The following is a 21,024-nucleotide window of genomic DNA, read 5'->3' on the forward strand; positions in this document are numbered from 1 at the left end:
CTGCCTGCTTCACTGTATTGTCCCTATCGTTTTGCAGGTGTGTCATTGTTTTCTGTTTGTTTATCACTTTGTCATGGTGTTATTTTGCTTGTAACCTTGTACAGCTAATTAGAATGCTAGCTCCCGCTAGCATAGTTGCTAACTAAGTTAGCCATATTAGCTAGCTACTTCCATTAGGTCTCTAGTTGTGTTAACCTTTTAAATGTAATGATTGATGTTACTTTTATTTTATATCTTGTATTTTGTATTTAGTATGTTTTGTGTGGGTTACCTGTGCTTTTTGCCCTGTCTCTGTCACTCTGGGGAAGAGGAGTTGGGGGAAGGAGAACCTACTGCCTGCTTCACTGTATTGTCCCTATCGTTTTGCAGAGAATAAAAGCCCGCGAATACATCGTCATCCCGTGTCACGTCAGTCACTCAAAAACAGCAAATCACAACGCAGAGTGTATTCCACCGGTCACACTTGGTGCCGTGACTTCGTGACGTCTAGATCAGTGGTTCTTAACTGGTGGGTCGGGACCCAAAAGTGGGTCGCGGAACCATTCTGGGTGGGTCGCGGAGCTTGTGGTTAAAAAAAAGAGAAGAAATCGCCCATTTCAAATAGACTTAAATTGAGACGAAATGGTGCAGAATCCACAGTGTGCGATGTTCACAATTGCTGGAACATGAGTGAAAATACCTCATAATAGTGAGGCAGATAACTGAATTTTTTCATAAGAATCGTTCACAACTGGTAACAAGCGCCAAAATTGGCACAATTGCTGTATTAAAGGTGTTCGAGTCGTGACTCACTCGGATCTTTCACCCGTGTCTTTAAATTAACCCATGAGTCGCGAGTCTCTAGTATCATTAACTCGGATCAGTTGAGTCCTACTACAATTCAATCTAAAACGATAAACAGGGCCACACAAACCTCTTGCAACATTAGCTAGCCTCCTAGCCCTAGCCATCGTCTGCCAAAAATGTAACAATTTCATAGGCAACCACAACTCCACAAATCAACTCAAGCAACTGAGTGAGCAGGCAGTCCGAGATAACTGGTTAACTTCCCGCAGAGCCGGAAACATTGCAGACTCACAGACCATGGGACTCAGATTGGAGCGGCTGATCCGGGTTAGTCGGATCAGCCGGCCGGTTAGGCTACGTTGAGTACGAGTCAGTCGAATCAGCCGGCTACGTTGTCATGAGTGGATCTGCGAGAGCGAGTAGCTCCTCCTCGAGGTGAAAAGCAATTCCACAACAAAAGCCATTTCTTTCACTTCTGAAAAAACATTCAATGTTCTGCATGTAGCCTAGACATAATTAGATTTGGTGTATAGATGTAGTATATTAAAATGCAATTAGGTCGTGCACTGCACGCTCATGGAGCTGCTTGAGTAGCCTATCTACCCGGGTCAGTCGAATCAGCCGGGGCCGCTTAGATTGTTATGAGTGCGAGTCAGCCGAATCAGCCGGCTACGTTGTCATGAGTGATCTTTAGAGTAACTCCTCGTCAAGGTGAAAAACAAATCCACAACAAAAGCCATGCTTTCACTTCTGAAATAACATATGTTCTGCACGCATAGCCTACTTTAAAATGCAATTAGGTCGCGAAGACAGTCCGAAACATTGCAAGCTCTGTATGGAGAGTAGGCTAGCCAGTCGGATCAGCCAAGCGGGCCGGTTACGTTGTTGTTATGAGTGCGAGTCAGCCGAATCAGCCGGCTACGTTGTCATGAGTGGATCTTTAGAGGAGCGAACTCCTCGTCAAGGTTAAAAGAAAATCCACAACAAAAGCCATGCTTTCACTTCTGAAATAACATATATTCTACACGCATAGCCTACTTTAAAATGCAATTAGGTCGCGAAGATAGTCCGAAACATTGCAAGCTCTGTATGGAGAGGCTAGCCAGTCGGATCAGCCAAGCGGGCCGGTTACGTTGTTGTTATGAGTGCGAGTCAGCCGAATCAGCCGGCTACGTTGTCATGAGTGGATCTTTAGAGGAGCGAGTAACTCCTCGTCAAGGTTAAAAGAAAATCCACAACAAAAGCCATGCTTTCACTTCTGAAATAACATATATTCTACACGCATAGCCTACTTTAAAATGCAATTAGGTCGCGAAGATAGTCCGAAACATTGCAAGCTCTGTATGGAGAGTAGCCAGTCGGATCAGCCAAGCGGGCCGGTTACGTTGTTGTTATGAGTGCGAGTCAGCCGAATCAGCCGGCTACGTTGTCATGAGTGGATCTTTAGAGGAGCGAGTAACTCCTCGTCAAGGTTAAAAGAAAATCCACAACAAAAGCCATGCTTTCACTTCTGAAATAACATATATTCTGCACGCATAGCCTACTTTAAAATGCAATTAGGTCGCGAAGACAGTCCGAAACATTGCAAGCTCTGTATGGAGTTGCTTGAGTAGGCTAGCCTACCTGGGTCATTTCAGCCGGGCGGACCGGTTACATTATGTTGTTATGAGTGCGAGTCAGTCGAATCAGCCGGCTACATTGTCATGAGTGGATCTGTAGACGAGCAAGTAGCCTAGTTTCTACTCGTGTCAAGGTGATAATAATATAGGCCTAATGAGAATAGTAGTAGTAGTAGTAGTAATAATAATAATAACAATAATAATAATTTATTCACTGCAGGGCATTTCTACGTTCCTGTTTCTATGTCTACATTGAAAGTCAATTACTTAGGCTAGGTTAAGACAATAAATAAACAGTCTGGCTCAAACTGCTTTCTTTCCCGTGAGTGGGTGGAGGTTTTGATGCTATTATATTAGGTTATTTTATATTATATTATATGATATTATATTAGGCTACCTATCATGATATATATATATATATGTATAGCTATGATTAATAGGCTAATAATATGAGTTGCCTAGTATTAGCTGCATATAATACCTATTAGAATAGATTCCTAGTAGCCTACTATTAGTATATAGTAGTGGTAATAAACATTGTAGCAGAGTAGCATTAGACCTAGGCAAATTTTCTATTGTTAACAAAACAACAACAAATAATTAATTATTATAATATAGGCTACCCTCTCTGTCAATAAGATCAAAGTTTCTGAACATGAGCACCAAAAAGATGAACAATGTGTGGATGCACTTTGACCAGGAGAGCAAAACTCTTAGGCTAAATGCAAGTACTGCAAAAACCTGGTTTCAAATCATGGAGGATCCACATCCAACATGAGAAGGCACTTAACGAAATGAAGCACCCCACTGCACTGCTTGAACGTAGGACTGAATTTCTTTGCGATTTAGCAATACTGACTCAAGTGACTCAAGTGACTCGTTCAACCCGGATCAGTTTAGTGAGTGACTCAGAATAATCCGGATCCTTAAAAGGAATCGAGTTTGACAGGCCTATGCTGTATGGGTATTGCTCTTTCAATAAAGAACGTTAGCCATCGCAAACCCCCCCCATGCCAGCCTCGGCGGCCATTTTGTTTCCGCCATTACCAGATTATGTGTTTTTCATCATATCTACTAAGCAAAACAGTTAAGCACATAAATGATGAGATCTACCCCTATGTTTTGATGGTCAATGATGCCAAGGATACCATACAAAACATCAATGAATGCCTCTGGACTGCAATGGCGGCCATTTTGTTATCTGCTATTACAGAATTATATATTTTAGGCCTACATCATATCTTTTTCGCCAAACATCGAAAATCAATAATGGTGATGTCTACCCCCATGTTTTGATGGTCAAGGATTACAATGATACTATTTCTAATACCATAAAACTTCCAGATCAATAGGTAAGTCTAATAGTGGGACGTCATGATTCAGAATGGAAATCATACTATTCATAATTATCATAAATATTCATTATTGATTGATTACAATAATTTATTCTTCTTAAGGAATTTTAAATTAATTTTAATTTGAAAAAAGAAAGAAAAAAGTATTTGGATGTTGCCTTGTATTCTTGTATTTCCGTTCACATTGGAATGCCAAGAACTAATGTAGCCTAGCAACTGTTTCTAAGTGAGGTAGGCATTTCTCCTCCGGAGGTGATTGTAGCTGATTGTAGCTGATGCTGTCTTTTCGTACTGAATGTAGAAGATGTTGAACACACTGACGTGCTGTAAACGTATTACTTTTATTCACTAAACCTGGAGCAACATATTTAAACGTGTCTCTGCTCATCGAATCGTTACAATCACACACTGAGCATGCGCATTTTACAAAACATGGCGTCCATTGATTGGCCAACAGAATCTCATAAGTAATGCTTTTAACTGAAATCACATGACAGTTTCGATCAGAACGTCACATTCTCATTTTTTTTTTTTGGAAGGGCAGCGATCCGCCTACACCCTTTTACATGGTCTTACAAGTCCAAAATAGCTCTAGGCTAGATTTCACGTCCTGATTTTGTCTTGTAATTGGTGGTCAGAGGGGCAAATTCATTTGCGGTCTGTGAAGTAGGAGATGTGCTGTTGTGTGGAGTCTGTGATGTGTTGTCCTCAAGACTCTTGTCAGTGTGAGTGTGATGTTCTTTAGTGGAAAGGAGGTGGCGTCTGTTTCTCCTGTATTCCTGTCCTCCTTCAGCTGAACGTATGAGATAGGAACGGTCAGTTTCAGCCGGTCTGATGACTACTGCAGGTTTCCACTGACCTTGCTCTTGAAAGCGGATGTGTTGACCTTCCTGCAGCGGCGACAGAGGTCTGGCTGACCTGTCGTAGTACGTTTTCTGCTGTTGCTGCTGGTGGACCCGCCTAGCATGAACTTCTCTCGAACTGACGACCTTTGGCTGAAGCTGCTGGTGGGTGCTGGGTAAGACTGAACGCAACCGCCTACTCATGAGCAGTTGAGCAGGTGATCTGAAACAGTCAACAGGAGTGTTACGATACTCAAGGAGACTGAGGTAAGGATCTCTCTTGTCACATCTGGCCTAGTTATGTGGGTAAACTCCCATTTGTCAGCGAAAGCTTCAAACTCTCTGCATTTGTACTGAGGGCCGTTATCTGATACAACAGTCTCAGGTATGCCATGTCTAGTGAAGGCTGCTTTAAGTTTGTGTATTACAGCAGAGGCTGTTGTGCTGTGCAATTTATCAAGCTCAAAATACCTGCTGTAATAGTCCACTGTGATGATGTATTGTTCATTGTTTCAGGTCAACAAATCTGTACATTCACCAGGGAAAAGTCCTATTCCTTTAAAAACGTCTGCTCCTCTAGACACCTCTTGTTCAGCGGACACAGAGAGAATGAGCTTGATCAATCCAAAATCCAGGCATGCTTTACCCGATCCCTTATCCTCTCTTCACCGTTAGCATATCCACAGTCCTTCACAAGCAGCCTCAATTCTGTGACAAACTGCTCAAAAGGCTCGCTAGGTCCCTGTATCTTCTCATGGAACTTGTAGCGTGCGGAAATTACATCGGACTTTGGCATTACGTATGCTTCAAAACGTTCATAGTATGGCTTTAAAACTTTTGCTTCTGCCTCCGTTAATGTCCATGTATTGTAGATATCTCTACCTTTTTCTCCGACCCTATCAGTTTGGTCTTACCTGTACAGCTCTATGCAGCTGTAAATGCCTGGACTAGTAACTTTATCCTTAGATGCCTCAGAAAACTAGCCTAGAAATGTAGACGCACCCTAGCGGCGGCAAATTAATTTACTCAGCCTGTACGTCTAGTATCGAACCATAGGAATTTCTATTGGCTTAACACCGTGGATGTTCTCCAATCACAGCGCTCTATTTCGTTAGAGAGTCTTAAGGCGGGCTTAACAGGATAACGACATCCTGCGACGGTGAACAACAAGGAAGGTGGCTATGGCGAACGAAGAGCGGTTGTTTGAATCGGCGTTGGCGTCAACTTTGGAGGAGTTGGACTTGTGCTTTTCTTTGAAAGTAGAGCAACACAATGCACTTAAGTCATTCCTTTCGAAGAAGGATGTATTTGCCGTTTTGCCGACCGGATACGGATATGGTCGTAGCGCTGGCCTATTGCATGCCTAGGCAGTTTGAAAGACAATTCTCTGCCCGCCCCTTGGATTAAGCAGGTGAATGATTCGATTCCAGACTATACATTTCAATGATATAGGATGGCCCGCCAGGCTATCAGAAAACATAATAGTTCAAACATATATACCACATTTTCTATTACTTCACCATACTTCAGTTCAAATTAAATATTTTTTCTGAAATTATTTCACGTTTTGTGCCTTTTTTTCATATTATTTGCTAGAAAGGGCATTAAATACTCTAAAATCACACTCATATATATTTTTGTGATGTTCCCAAGGTCTGAAATGTAGGAATCAATAATAAAAACATTGAAATATGTCCCATGGCTAAAATTCTGGGGCAAAATAGGTTTCTCCAATGGCAAAATTGGCGGCCATCTTGGAAAATGGCCGCCATTTTGAAAATTCACGTGGCTAACGTTATTTTTCAAATAAATGGCCTCAGAGGGATAAACATACCAAATTTTACGCTTGTTACCAGAATTGAACGATTGTTACAGTGATCTGCCCCACTATAATAAAGTACACCTGTCAAAGACATACCTGTCAAGTACTTTAAGGTGACACCAGGAGTTGGAGACTTCACAAATGTAATGCCAAACAGCATGTTCCAAACAAATAGGCCTACAGGCCCTTCGCCTTTCTTAGCATGTAGCTCACCAAATCTGTTGTCTTGAACGCTATAAAAAATATATGGGTCGTGACTTCATGAACATGGGAAATTGTGGGTCCCAAAGCCAGACCACTTAAGAACCACTGGTCTAGATCAACTCCTGCTTGATCGCCGGGGACTGCAGCCCCTCCCTCTCCTGCTTCTTCGCATGGTATTCTGTACAGTTGTCTGCATAGTATTGTTGAATGCTGAGTAGTACAGTATATCTGACTCGGGTCACTGTGTAAATATTAATGTATATATTTTTGTAGCTGTTTGCTATTGCCATTATTGTCACTTATAATACTGTCTTTATAGTCTGGGGTATTTCATTTTAGAGTGACATTTAAGAATTTTTGTATTAAGAGCTCCACATTGTTTTACAAGTTAGAGTGTGTTGAGCTGAGTAAATATTTAGATTTTTTTTTAATTGCATTTTGAATTTGTACTCAAGTCTTCAATTTTGAGTTGATTGATATTACTGTATATATAAGATGGCGGCACGCGGTGATAACCGGGATAGAGACTCACCAGATGCAGCTGAGCCTAGTGTAGCACCTGGTGTGCGTAGGGATAACAGGCCACGCCCATTTGGGTTTGGGAGGGCCCGCCCTCGTGGCGCACACAGTCATGGTAGCGGGAGGTTTGCTAATACGGTAGGACTAGAGGATATGGTTAGAGGTCCAGTGGCCACTTCCACTCCCCTGAGGGATCCTGTCTGTAGGCCCCGTACAAACAGACCCACACTAGTGTCATGTGCAGCCCCTATGTCTACACCAGTGTCATGTGCAGCCCCTATGTCTACACCAGTGTCATGTGCGGCCCCTATGTCTACACCAGTGTCATGTGCAGCCCCTATGTCTACACCAGCCACATGTGCAGCCCCTATGTCTACACCAGTGTCATGTGCAGCCCCTATGTCTACACCAGTGTCATGTGCGGCCCCTATGTCTACACCAGTGTCATGTGCAGCCCCTTTGTCTACACCAGCCACATGTGCAGCCCCTATGTCTACACTAGCGTCAAGTGCAGCCCCTATGTCTTACACACAGATGATAAGTGCAGATACATTAGGGATTGTCATGTCTGATTTAGCTAAACAGATCAGTGATAACATCACAGCCAGCATACACACACTGCATCAGACCAGTGGTCAGCCACACACCAGCCACTCGTCACCATCCCTGGCGGCGGTAGATGCCTCAAAGTTGAATGTGACTGTACAGTCAGATGCCAAACTCCCACCGTTCTTCAGAGGTGACCACACAGATAAGTTTTCGGTGGATGAGTGGGAAGATATAGTGATGAGCAGCCTCCGTCGCATGAATTGTTCAGAGCAGGAGAAGTTTGACTTCGTCATGAGCCGTCTTTTAGGCAAAGCAAGGGATGTAGTGAAAGTCTCCCTTCGTTGCAGCTCAGGACTGACCTCTAGTGGTGACGTTTCTGTTGTCTTTGACATCTTGAAGAGGAATTTTAGCGAACTGACATACTCCAACATGCCAATGAGGGATTTCTATGACACTGTCCCACACCATGGTGAGTCCGCTATGGCATACTGGATTCGTCTTAATAAAGCTATTGATGTGGCTGAAGTGTGTTTGCTTAGGCAGCAGAGAACATTGGAGGATCGTGGGACAGAAGTGGTCACGATGTTTGTGTCTCATTGTCCAGACCCTAGTCTTGCTGTGTCTCTCTCGTTCAAGCCTGCAGAGAGATGGACGCTGGCGGAGATTCAGGAGAGGCTGGATGTGCGTCAGAGGGAGTTGAAGAGGAGTGGGGGTGTTGTTCGTCAGCCTCCTTTGCCTGTGTCCACAGACAGTGTACGCCCACTCACTCAGTCCACTGTTCAACACGGAGAGCCACAGCCCACAGTTATGGCTCTGCAGATGCCCCAGTCATATGGCCCATCTCCACCTGAGTCGGTCCTGCCACCCAGTTCCACTGCAGCTGAGCCGAACATGTGGTCAGCATGTTAGACAAAGTGCTTTCAGTGTGCACTGCCTCCATGTCTCCACGCTCTGTGCCAGCTCAGCAGAGCCGTTCACCAGACAGTCAGACACGCCAGCCTTGCAGAGTGTGTGGCACACTGCAACACACCACATTCAATCACTGCAAATTGGACCGACTCTGCCATCACTGTCTGCAGCCTGGGCACATCAAGAGTGGGTGCCCAAGAGTGCGTCAGACACAGAGCACTGTTGCCCACGTCTCATCCACACAGTTAAACTAGAAAGCCCATGTAGTGAGAGGGGAACCATGGGCTCCTCTAGTCAGACCCTCAGTGAAAAGGATTTGGAATCTATTTATGTAAATAGTTGCACTCTTTTGCCAGCCAACACCACAGCCATTTACCTCAATTCACAGCGGCTTGAGGGCGCAAGTGATCTCTTTTACACTCCAGTCGTAGTCAGTGGCCTTGTTACATTGAAGGGCATGTTGGATTCAGGATCCATGTCATGTACGCTGAGTGAGGAGGGTGAACGCGGTTAAAAACTTCTGGTGTTCTCCCCTATCCACAACCAGTTCCCAGCAATATCGTTCTCATCGGTTGTGGTGGGCTGTCCACGTGCCCTAAGTGCATATACGAGCTGGAGTTGAAGTGTCTGGATCAAGGTTCCTTGTGCCCACTTTTGTAATATCTGGTCAGCGTGATGAGTTAATCATAGGCACCAACGTCTTAAAGCCTTTCCTCAATAGGATGAAGTCTGAGAAGAAATACTGGGACCTTGTCTCTTCTCGTGACTCTGCCCCTGAGTGTGAGCAGGTTCTAGAGCTCCTCACTTGTGTTTCTCGCTGGACAGGCCCAGAGTCAGTAGGTCCTATTGGTACAGTTAAGCTGAGGCGAGCAGTCACTCTGCTTCCGAAACAAGAACACTTGGTGTGGGGCAAGCTGCCTAGCAATGTTGCAGTGTCACCTGGCAGCACAGTAGTAGTGGAGCCCACAGCAGCACGTTCAGGTCCTAAGAACATTCTGGTAGGGAGAGTCATTACGCCTATGTGGGGAGACCACTGGATCCCGATGAGAGTTCTGAACCCCACCGAACACCCAGTCAGGTTGCGTCGCAACACCAAGCTGGCCGATGTGTCACCGTGTCTGGCTGTTGAGGATCTGCCATTGACCCAGGGCCTGGCCTGTAACAGCACTGTTCAGTCCTCCACAGACTTCCAGGCATCACTGTGCCCACCCAAGCGATGTTTGGATGCCTGTGGCCTAGGAGATATCGACATTGATGCCTGTGAGGTTTCAGATGAGTGGAAGTCCAGGCTGGCTGAGCTACTTTCCAGGTTCCAAGATGTCTTTTCCAAGGACAAGCTCGATTGTGGAGAGGCCAAGGATTTCGTCCACCGAATCCACCTCACTGACGATCGCCCGTTCAGGCTTCCTTACCGCCGGATTCCCCCTGCCCACTATCTCAAGCTGAGGGAAGTCCTGGGAGAGATGGAGGAAAAAGGGATAATCACTAAGTCCATCAGTGAATACGCCTCGCCTCTGGTTATGGTTTGGAAGAAGAACGGGGACCTCAGAATATGTACAGACTTTCGCTGGCTTAACGCTAAGACTGTGAAGGATGCACATCCATTGCCACACCAGTCTGACTGCCTTGCTGCCCTTGGTGGAAATGCACTGTTCAGCACCATGGATTTGACATCTGGGTTTTACAACATCCCCCTCCATGAGTCTGACAAGAGGTAAACAGCCTTCACAACTCCACTCGGGCTTTATGAGTACAATAGGCTCCCTCAGGGCCTGTGTAACAGCCCTGCGTCATTCATGCGCATGATGTTGAGCATTTTTGGCGACCTCAATTTCTCCACTCTCCTGTGCTACCTTGATGACCTCCTTGTCTTTGCTCCATCTGAGACTGAGGCTCTGTTGCGTCTTGAGGTTGTCTTCACCAGACTGAGAACACACAACCTGAAACTCTCTCAGAAGAAATGCCACTTTTTGCGCAAGTCTGTGAAGTTTCTCGGGCATATCGTCAACGTGAGTGGCGTGTCTGTCGATCAGGACAAAGTTGATGTCATCTCTAGCTTCACCACACAGGACCTTATGATGGGGGACGGCTGCACACCTTCTCAGAAGAGAGTTCGCTCCTTCTTGGGAATGGTGATGTATTATCAACATTTTATCCCTGGCTGTTCGTCCATCGCCAAGCCACTGTTCGCGCTGACTGCTGGCCAGAAGCGTAGAGGAAGGCATGACAGGAAGCTCAGGAGACCTGGCACCTACCGTGAGCTGACTCCAGGGGACTGGACTCCAGCCTGTGAGACAGCTTTTGAAGACCTCAAGAGAGCGCTGATGACCAGTGCAGTTTTGGCTCATCCGAACTTCAACAAACCGTTCGTCCTGTGCACAGACGCTTCACTTGATGGCTTAGGAGCTGTTTTATCTCAGGTTCAAGATGGTGAAGAGAGAGCCAGACCTATCGCATTCGCCAGCAAATCCCTCAGTCGGAGCCAGGCCAACTATCCAGCACATAGGCTTGAGTTTTTGGCTTTGAAGTGGGCCGTGTGCTGGCTCAAAGGCCACACTTTCACCGTCTGGACGGACAACAACCCACTCACGTACATTCTGACAAAGCCAAAGTTGGATGCATGTGAGCAGCGGTGGGTTTCCAAGCTGGCTCCATATACCTTTGATATTAGGCATGTCCCCGGGACCAAGAACGTGGTGGCTGATGCTCTGAGTCGTGACCCTTTCGTGAAGCCTGTCAGCCAGCGGCTCCTGTCTGAGTCATACACAGATCTGTTGCAGCAAGCCTCTGACGTGGACAACAGTTGTGTTCAAGATGTATTTCGCCTCACTTGTCATCCTCAGGCCATGACTGACTCCTCCCTCAGTGCTGAGCAACCCCTATCCATGTCAGGTGATGACGTGTCAGCTGCTTTGGACACACAGGATGCCTGGGACCGTGGAACTCAGCAGAGGGCCATTTCCCTTGGTGATCATCTGGAGGGCCTGGGTAATGGTGGTCAAGACACACTTCACACATGGTCGACGGAAGAGCTGAGGGCTCGCCAGCTTCAGGATGCTGCCATTGCAAGAGTGATTTTCTTTGTTGATCGGAAACTGAGACCATCAAGGCGTGAACGTGCCCACGAAAACCACCTGGCCTTGAGGTTGCTGAGGCAGTGGCAGAGATTCCAGCTGAAGGATGGAATTCTGTACCGAGTTTTTAAAGACCCGCTTACCAACATCAAGAGGTTTCAGTACGTCGTGCCCGACTCTCTGAAGAGTGATGCGTTGGCTGGTGTTCATGATCTGGCTGGTCACCAGGGTCAGCCCCGCACCCTCTCCCTTGCCCGGCAGAGATTCTTCTGGTATGACATGGAGAAGGATGTCAGAAACCATGTCAAGACCTGCATGAGGTGTGTTCTCAGCAAAACCCCTGAGCCAGCTGCCAGAGCTCCCCTGCGGAGCATCAGAACATCTGCCCCCCTGGAGCTTGTCTGTATTGATTTCTGGTCAGCTGAGGACAGGAACAACAAGTCTGTGGATGTCCTGGTCATCACTGACCACTTCACCAAAATGGCCCACGCGTTTCCCTGTCAAGATCAGACTGCTAAGAAGGTAGCAAAGAAGCTCTGGGATAACTTCTTTTGTGTCTACGGCTTTCCCACCCGCCTGCACTCTGACCAGGGAGCATCTTTTGAGAGTGACCTCATTGCGGAGCTTATGGAGTTAGCTGGCGTCCACAAGTCTCACACGTCTCCTTACCATCCGATGGGCAATGGTGGTACAGAGAGATTCAACCGGACGTTGGGAAACATGCTGAGGTCCCTGCCTCTACAGTCAAAACAGAAGTGGCCCCAGATGGTTCAGACCATGACGTTTGTGTATAATTGTACAGTACATGAAACGACTGGGTTTGCGCCATTCTATTTGATGTTTGGCAGGGTGCCGAGGCTGCCTGTTGACCTGATGTTCAGGAATGTGAGCCATGATGAGGGGATTGCAGACTACGACACGTATGTGAAGTCCCTGGCCTGCGATCTCCAGTCAGCCATGCAAGTCGCTCAGAGGAACTCAAGGCTATAACAAAGACACCAGGCTGACCAGTACAACAAAAGAGTGAAGGGGCTGGCGCTCTCCATCGGTGACCGTGTTCTTGTAGCCAACAAAGGGTGCAGAGGAAAACGTAAGCTCGCTGACAGATGGGAGCATGATGTTTACATTGTTGTGGCCTCGAAGCCTAGTCTCCACATCTACAAAGTCCAGGACAGCGAGGGTAACACGAGAGTGCTTCACAGAAACCTCCTGCTTCCTGTCAATTTTTTTTGGTGTTTGTATTGGCTGTTGATAGGATTTTTTTTTTTATTCTTGTATGGGTTCCTTATCTTTGTGTAATTCTAGAGGGGTGAGTGTAACAGGTCACATTTCTATTGTTTTATAATTACACAAAGATGGTTTTTGCCTTGACACACTGCCTTGTATCGCCAGTACAGTGAGAGTCCTAGTGGGCCTCCGTAGTCTCCCGCCCCCTCTAATTTATCAATTTTTCATATTCATATTTCGCTGTGCCCTTCACCTCTTCCCTGTCTCTGTCACTCTGGGGAAGAGGTATGTTATCTGTCTATCCCTCCTTTCATATCATATTAAATATCTTCACCCTATACTGTCTTTCACTACTATCATAACTATCACTTTACCTATATTTACTTTCTGTACACTTTGTTTTATCTATTATGGAGCTTTCTTGTTTATTTCTTTATATTTTGTACTTTCGTGTCACATGGTGTAAAATGAACCTGTGACTAGCCTGTGGCTGTAGCCTGTACCCTGTATAATGCTACTGTATGTTGTTAGCGATCGCTAGTACTTAGCATGCTATTTATAATTCACCACAGGAGTTGGGGGAAGGAGAACCTACTGCCTGCTTCACTGTATTGTCCCTATCGTTTTGCAGGTTTGTCATTGTTTTCTGTTTGTTTATCACTTTGTCATGGTGTTATTTTGCTTGTAACCTTGTACAGCTAATTAGCATGCTAGCTCCCGCTAGCATAGTTGCTAACTAAGTTAGCCATATTAGCTAGCTACTTCCATTAGGTCTCTATCAGGAGCTAGGCTAGGTAGCATAGTTTAATGATTAAATCCTAGCGACTAGTTGTGTTAACCTTTTAAATGTAATGATTGATGTTACTTTTATTTTATATCTTGTATTTTGTATTTAGTATGTTTTGTGTGGGTTACCTGTGCTTTTTGCCCTGTCTCTGTCACTCTGGGGAAGAGGAGTTGGGGGAAGGACAACCTACTGCCTGCTTCACTGTATTGTCCCTATCGTTTTGCAGAGAATAAAAGCCCGCGAATACATCGTCATCCCGTGTCACGTCAGTCACTCAAAAACAGCAAATCACAACGCAGAGTGTATTCCACCGGTCACATTAGCCATCAACAACCAGTTAAAGATGTTGTTATGCATGTACAAAATACAACATTTGAACACCCATATTGCTGCTGTTGTACTTCATTGTATCTACAGCTGTAATGTGATTACTCATATTTCAAGCCGCATTTCTCCGGCCCCTCAGTTGTGATGCTTTTCATGAACTGGCCCCCATTACAAACTAATTGAATAGCTCTACAGTATGAAAGTCACTCATGATGTCTTGTTTTGCTTATTACTAATAACCACATTTATGGTGTCCTGATGTTGGGCTGAAAAGATGCACTAACTACACAAATGAACAAATACACTTAAACAGATACAAATATGCTATCAGTATGATAATTGGTATTATTATGATTATTATGATTATTATTATTATGACCGCCGCGCAGCGAATTTTTTTTTTTTTATTTAAATTTTTTTTTCTTTTTCGCATGCCCAAATTTCCGTCAATGAGTCCCGGGACACTGAAAGACCGGGGTACACGAAACTTGGTGGGCATGTAACCCCACATGGATAGCATGGAACCATCGTTTTTCGTTTTGATCTGTAGCGCCCCCGCTGGACTGGACCCCCCGAAAGGAGGGTAGGGCAGACACAGTTTTCAGTGAATATCTCGAAAACCGTAGGGTTTAGGAGGACCATTTTTTTTTTTGTATGTTGATCTCAAGGGGCCATGTCAACCCATTCCATAACCACTCATTTCATGTATAGCGCCACCTAGTTAAACACAAAAAAGTAAAAATGAGGTGTTGTAATTGAAGGTATCTGTGACCTAACATAGTCAAAACTGCCCGAAATTGGAAGTGTAGGATCATTATGACACCCTCTGTATGCGCGCCAAATTTTGTGGAATTCCGTTCATGGAGGGCCACACAATAAATTAATTTATGTTACTATACACCAACTGGCCTGTAGGTGGCCGGAGACAGTTTTCTGTGAATATCTCGAGAACCGTAGGGCCTAGGAGGTCCACCTTTTTTATGTATGTTGGTCTTAAGGGGGCATGTCAACCCATCCCATTACCACTTATTTCATGTATAGCGCCACCTAGTTAAAAATTAAAAAGCAAAAAATTAGGAGTTTTCATCACAATATCTCTGGCTGACAAGGTCAAAACTGCACGAAATTAAAAGTGTAGGATCATTATGACACCCTCCGAATGCATGCCAAGTTTTGTGTACTTTCGTTCATGGGGGGCCTTACAATAAAATAATTTATGTGTACATTTAGTGACGTACACCAACAAGGATTCCCGGGACACTGAAAGACCGGGGTACACAAAGCTTGGCGGGCATGTACCCCCACATGGATAGCATGGAACCGTCATTTTTCGTTTTGATCTGTAGCCCCCCCGCTGGACTGGACCCCCCGAAAGGAGGGTAGGGCAGACACAGTTCTCTGTGAATATCTTGAGAACCGTAGGGCCTAGGATGACCATTTTTTTCCGTATGTTTGCCTCCAGGGGTCATGTTAACCCATTTCATGTGCACACATATGCACAAACAGATACACACACACACACACATACATTCACAGTAATCATACGTATGACACATACTCACACAGTAGACATATGTACGCTTGCATGCACAGGCACATACGCAGGCACACACACAAGCACGCACACACACACACACACCCACACACACACACACACTCACACACACCCACACACATAACATAAACATAACACAAACAATCAAGAATTTCTCAGAATTATGAACAGGCAAGATGGAGGTGGGGTTGTATAAAATTAATTTTACATGTGAAATCAATGAACTAATCATGTTTTGGTACTTGTTGTCTAGCAGATACCAGTGAGAATTGAGTGTGGATAATGCAATTTAGTGAGACAGTTAGAATCATATAGGCCTTTCAGCGTGATTCCTTTTTGTGGAAAAAATGTGCTGGACTGGGCGGCGGTCATATTTTGTACCGCTCTGCGGTACATCTAGTTAGAAGAATCTTGAAGTCTAAACATACTGTGAGTCTAAACCTGGAGTGATGTGACCACACCTCTGGGTCTTAGTTATAATAAGTCTAAACATACTGGGAGCCAGTGCAGTGAGTCTAAAACTGGAGTGATGTGACCACACCTCTGGGTCTTAGTTATAATAAGTCTAAACATACTGGGAGCCAGTGCAGACGGTCATATTTTGTACCGCTCTGCGGTATCGGAGCACCTCTCAGGTAATCAGACAACAACTGCAGTGAGTTGGGAGAGAGAAAGGAAGAACACATAGGCTACTACTGGCCAATCCTCTCCAATTGTTTACAATTGGACTCTGGGCGTTTGGAAACAGCTGAGGGAGGAGGCTACTTGAAACTGCGAGTTTCGGTCGGTGTGAGCGAGCGGACTTTCAGTTGACAGTAATTAACACCCTTTTGAACAATCTAAGCTGTGCGAACGTCAGAGGGCAGTCTACGCAGATTCATCATTAGTGAAACACGAGGACAGCTGCAGGCAATTCGTGTCAGCATAACAATAGAGGCTGTTGCTGAAGCGTCAGCGTTAGCGTCAGCCCTCGTTCAGCCATCCTCGTGTAAGACAGACGCGATCAAGACGAGCAAGTTTACCTGTGCAAGTTCACCGAGCACAGGCGCCGACAAAGGCAAAAATGTGCCATTCCACCATATCTGTTATCACCGGCCATCGCAGAAAACGGCATCATGCCAAAAGGGGCAGAAACCGCCTTAACCTACAGCAACTTAAACGGTCCTCACCTACAGAAACCTCCTTCTCCATGGGCTTGTGGAACTGTCAATCCGCAGTCAACAAAACGGACTTCATAGCTGGCTATGCCAACCACCTTTCGTTGGAACTCCTTGCTCTCACTGAGACTTGGATCAAACCAGAGAACACAGCCACCCCGGCTGCACTCTCCACTAACCTTACACTATCCCACACCCCTCGTCCATCTGGACGAGGAGGTGGGACGGGCCTGCTGATCTCCAACAAATGGAAATTCACCCCGCTACTGCCTTCAAACAAATATGTCTCATTCGAATTCCATGCCATCACAGTGATCGCCCCAGCAAAACTCTACGTGCTGGTCATCTACCGCCCTCCAGGCCAACTAGGTGACTTTATGGACGAACTTGACACTCTGCTGTCCTCCATCCCTGAGCATGACTGTCCGCTTCTTCTTCTCGGCGATATCAACATCCACTTAGATGCCCCAGGCTCAGCGGACTTTCTGGCCCTGATCCACTCCTTCGACCTCAAACTGGTTCAAAGCCCACCGACACACAAAGCTGGCAAAGAGCTTGACTTGATCTTCACTCGGAACTGCAGCACAGACACCCTCACGGTGACGCCTCTCCATCTTTCTGACCACTTCTTCATCCGGTTCAACGTCAGCCTGACAGAACAGCCTCCGGCTCCTCAGCCGATGGTCACGTTCCGCCGCAACATCCGGAACCTGTCTCCAACGCACTTTTCCTCTGTGGTTGCCTCCGGTCTACCTCCACTCAACACCTTCTCCTCTCTGGAGGTTAATGAGGCCACAGACTCGCTCTGCTCCACACTGAGCTCGTGTCTAGACGAGCTGTGCCCTCTTACCACAAGGCCAGCTCGATCCAAACACTCTCATCCATGGCTAAATGATACCCTCCGGTCGCAGCGCACCAAACTCAGAGCCGCGGAGAGGAAATGGCACAAATCCAAACTAACTGATGACCTCAAAAACTACCAGACACTCCTGACCTCCTTCTCAGCCAGCATCACTGCTGCTAAGACGGCTTTCTACAATGACAAAATCAACAGCACTACAGACACTCGAAAACTTTTTTCAACCTTCAAATCGCTACTCAACCCTCAGATGCCTCCTCCTCCATCCAGCCTTACTGCAGATACCCTCGCCTCATTTTTTACAAACAAAGTGGCGGCAATCAGCAGTCAATTCTCTACATGCCCACTCAACACATCTGACTCAGATACCGCACTCCTACAACCTCTAGGGACTACTGGAACATCTTTTTCAGCATTCACGCCTCTCTCCGAGAGTGAAGTATCTAGACTCCTGACATGCAGCCGTCCTACCACATGCTCGCTGGACCCTATACCTACGAGCCTACTTCAGTCCATCAGCCCGACCATCGCACCAGCTATCACACATGTGATCAATGCCTCGCTAACCTCCGGCACATTTCCAACAGCGTTCATAATGGCCCAGGTAACACCGTTACTTAAGAAAGCTTCTCTCAACCCTGCTCAAGTCGAGAACTACCGCCCTGTCTCACTCCTGCCTTTCCTATCCAAAGGCATTGAACGAGCAGTCTCCAAACAGGTCTCTGACTTCCTTTCACAGAACAACCTTCTGGATCCAAATCAGTCTGGGTTCAAAAGAAGAAGAAGAAGCCAGGGCGACCGCTCGGTCATCAGTACTCATTCTGCTTGACTTATCGGCTGCCTTTGACACGATTAATCACCGCATCCTTCTCTCTATACTCGCTAACATGGGAATATCCGGTTCTGCTCTCTCCTGGTTTGAATCCTACCTCACAGGACGCTCGTTTAACGTATCATGGCTTGGTCAGCTATCTGCACCTCACCATCTCACCACAGGGGTCCCCCAGGGCTCTGGTTCAGGCAATAGTCATCTCACGACTCGACTACTGCAACACCCTCCTGACAGGTCTCCCAGCCTGCGCAGTGAAACCACTTCAGATGATCCAGAACGCGGCGGCGCGCCTGGTCTACAACCAACCCAAGAGGGCACATGTTACCCCGCTACTCATCCAGCTACATTGGCTACCTATGGCGGCCCGCATCAAATTCAAGGCTCTAACGCTTGCCTACAAAGTAGTCTCCGGTTCTGCTCCCACCTACTTGAATGCCTTCATACAGACATACGCTACCTCCAGACCGCTGCGCTCCTCAGACGAACGACGTCTAGCTCTACCTCTGGTACGCTCAGGTCAATCCAAACTTTTCTCATCTGTTGTTCCTCGTTGGTGGAACACACTGCCAGTTCCTACAAGGGCAGGGACATCCCTCTCCATTTTCAAAAAACTCCTGAAGACCCAGCTCTTTAGAGAACATCTCCTCTCATAGCAACACTTACAACAAGTCTTGCTGATCCTAGCACTCACCAGCCGTCTTAAACTGACACGTAACTGTTAAAAACAGCACTCACTGATGCACTTATTCTTACTGTACTCTAATGTTTTTTAAATTGTCCTAATATTGTTGAGAATTGCTCTAAAACTTAAACTGTTTACCATGTTGTTAGTCGCTTTGGCTAAAAATGCGTCAGCCAAATGTAATGTAATGTAATGTAATGTAATGTAATTATGATTATGATGATGATGATGATGATGATGATGATGCTGTTGTCTTACCCCTGAGGAACAGAGTCATGGTCTTCTTCTTCACAGGAACTCATTTTAGCCAAACACACTCCTTTTCCTGGGATCTCCTGATCTTACACTGGAGAGAAGGACCAACATACACAGATCACACACACTAACATTACACATGGATACACACACACTAACTTTACACACGGATACACACACACTAAATTTACACACGGATACACACACACACACACTAACATTACACATGGATACATACACACACACACTAACATTACACACGGATACACATACACACTAACATTACACACGTATACACACACACACTAACTTTACACACGGATACACACACACACTAACATTACACACGGATACACACACGCACACTAACATTATACACGGGTACACACACACACACTAACATTACACACGGATACACATACACACTAACATTGCACACGGATACACACACACTAACATTACACACGGATACACACACACACTAACATTACACACGGATACACACACACTAACAGTACACACGGATACACACACACTAACAGTACACACGCGCACATCTGGTGGTAGAATAGTGGTTAAGTAGGGCTGCTCACATCACACATCTGGGTGGTAGCATAGTGGTTAAGTAGGGCTGTTCGATTATGGCAAAAATCATAATCACAATTATTTTGGTACAAAATGTAATCACAAATATCGATTAGGCTACTCATGGAGGGGGGGTACTTTATGTTTGTCTACGGAGTCTTCTCTTTGACAAGTGCTTGTGTTTGATATTGTGTAGCCTACTCCAGCCCCCTCTGACCACCAATGAGTTTCTCTGTGTTTGATATTGTGTAGCCTACTCCAGCCACCTCTGAGTCTTCTCTGTGTTTGATATTGTGTAGCCTACTCCAGCCACCTCTGAGTCTTCTCTGTGTTTGATATTGTGTAGCCTACTCCAGCCACCTCTGAGTCTTCTCTGTGTTTGACATTGTGTAGCCTAATGCAGCCACCTCGGACCACCAATGAGTTTCTCTGTGTTTGATATTGTGTAGCCTACTCCAGCCACCTTGGACCACCAATAAGTTTCTCTGTGTTTGATATTGTGTAGCCTACTCTCTGTGTTTGATATTGTGTAGGCTACTCCAGCCACCTTGGACCACCTATGAGCCAGAGAGAGCGAGTGAGTAGCCTAGGCTGTCTTGTTCACTTGCACTGCTCCATGGCACTTTGTTTAAGACACATATTTAAGGGTAGGCTACTGTCAGGATTGCATATTAGTGAGTGTGCCTGACCGATGTTTTGTCCCAGTGCAGCCCTGCATTCAACGCAAGCGTGTGTAGGCAGTGCACCAATAGGATAGCCTACGCTTTCCGAACGCGCGCGTGTGTAGGCAGTGCACCAATAGGGTAGCCTATGCTTTCCGAACGCGCGCGAGGTAGCCTAGTCCTATAGGCGGTCACGCTATCTAACTTCCTTCCTTCAGTGTCCTCCATCTTAACCCTGGAAATCCAGAGTTCTCGCGAGAGCACAATTTCAATTGTGCCCGCAAGATACTCTGGCCACGAGCAATGATCCAAATTTCTTCTACCTCTCGAGCGAGAGGGACCAATCAAATCGGTGTAGGCGGGACAAAGGCGAGCTGCACTGATGACGACGGTGCTGCGACGTCCGGAATCATCTAG

The 21,024-nt window shown here is 46.0% G+C and overlaps 1 protein-coding gene and 1 long non-coding RNA gene across 2 annotated transcripts in view; both read right to left on the reverse strand.

Annotated features, from left to right (window-relative positions):
- Positions 1-21,024, reverse strand: part of LOC143103447 (NACHT, LRR and PYD domains-containing protein 3-like) — a 136,687-nt gene that overhangs the window by 26,995 nt on the left and 88,668 nt on the right. The gene's annotated exons all lie outside the window — the stretch shown is intronic.
- Positions 1-21,024, reverse strand: part of LOC143103456 (uncharacterized) — a 47,566-nt gene that overhangs the window by 22,061 nt on the left and 4,481 nt on the right. The window contains exon 2 of the long non-coding RNA XR_012982824.1: positions 19,364-19,451. This is a non-coding gene — a long non-coding RNA (uncharacterized LOC143103456). The remainder of the gene's footprint in view (positions 1-19,363; positions 19,452-21,024) is intronic.

This window comes from Alosa pseudoharengus, unplaced genomic scaffold (assembly GCF_046254945.1).
Source record: "Alosa pseudoharengus isolate Yale_2024_CS ecotype anadromous, Long Island Sound unplaced genomic scaffold, YU_APseudo_1.1 YU_APseudo_1.1_scf_42, whole genome shotgun sequence".
Taxonomy (NCBI): domain Eukaryota; kingdom Metazoa; phylum Chordata; class Actinopteri; order Clupeiformes; family Clupeidae; genus Alosa; species Alosa pseudoharengus.